The sequence below is a fragment of the Austrofundulus limnaeus genome, unplaced genomic scaffold, assembly GCF_001266775.1.
Source record: "Austrofundulus limnaeus strain Quisiro unplaced genomic scaffold, Austrofundulus_limnaeus-1.0 Scaffold1619, whole genome shotgun sequence".
Taxonomy (NCBI): domain Eukaryota; kingdom Metazoa; phylum Chordata; class Actinopteri; order Cyprinodontiformes; family Rivulidae; genus Austrofundulus; species Austrofundulus limnaeus.
The window spans coordinates 56,025-57,128 of record NW_013954021.1 but is presented as its reverse complement, the minus strand read 5'-3'; the positions used below and the strand labels follow the sequence as shown (position 1 = coordinate 57,128).

The 1,104-nt window shown below is 36.4% G+C and overlaps 1 protein-coding gene across 2 annotated transcripts in view; it reads right to left on the bottom strand.

Annotated features, from left to right (window-relative positions):
• Positions 1–1,104, bottom strand: part of xpot (exportin, tRNA (nuclear export receptor for tRNAs)) — a gene marked incomplete in the record, with an annotated part of 15,850 nt that overhangs the window by 8,880 nt on the left and 5,866 nt on the right.

Sequence of the window (1,104 nt, the reverse complement as noted above, 5' to 3'; positions counted from 1 at the left end):
CTGAAATGGTCTGAAACTGTCTGAAACTGAGTAAAACTGCCTGAAACTGACTGAAACCGACTGAAATGGTCTGAAACTATCTGAAACTGAGTAAAACTGCCTGAAACTGTCTGAAACTGAGTAAAACTGACTGAGAAACGGTCTGAAACTGTCTGAAACTGACTGAAACGGTCTGAAATGTTCTAAAACTGCCTGAAATGGTCTGAAAATGACTGAAACTGTCTGAAAATGTCTGAAACTGACAGAAACTGTCTGAAACTGNCTGAGACTGACTGAAACTGACTGAAACGGTCTGAAACTGACTGAAACGGTCTGAAACTATCTGAAACGGTCTGAAACTATCTGAAACGGTCTGAAACTATCTGAAACGGTCTGAAATTGACTACAACTGACTAAAACTGACTGAAACAGAGTAAAACTGACTGAAACTGACTAAAACTAAGTAAAACTGAGTAAAACTGAATGAAACAGACTGAAACTGAGTAAAACTGACTGAAACTGTGTAAAACTGACTGAAACTGTGTAAAACTGACTGAAAATGACTGAAACTGAGTAAAACTGACTGAAAATGACTGAAACTGACAAACTAACTGAAACCAACTGAATCTATAGAAAGAATATCTTCAGTTTTAGTGTTTGTCAGTTCATTTTAAGACGTGGATCTTTTTTAAATTGAGTAGTTTCCCATCAGCTGTGGTCTGTAACAACTTGTTTACAGTCTGCTGCTCAGCAGCACCTGCTAAATGACAACTAAAGTTGGGAGAAAACAGTAACGTCCACTTCAGGATTTTTTTGAATATGATTGAAAAATCAAATCAAGTGTTTTGTAGTGGAAACAGGTGATAAAACAGGTGATAAAACAGGTGGAATACTTCATGTGAAAAACTGCATGAATCAAACTCACACAAGATGCTAACTGTGACTGTCTGACATGCTAGCTTCTCTCAGTAGCTCCATGAAAAACAAACAGGTAGCAGCAGGTTGGAGACAACTATTGTCATCGTCCTAAAATAATCATCAAGTTTTTAGTTGGTAAAATTATGTTACACAATTATTTTAGGAAGGTGTTGTTATAATGAACTGATTTAACTACCGTATTTATTC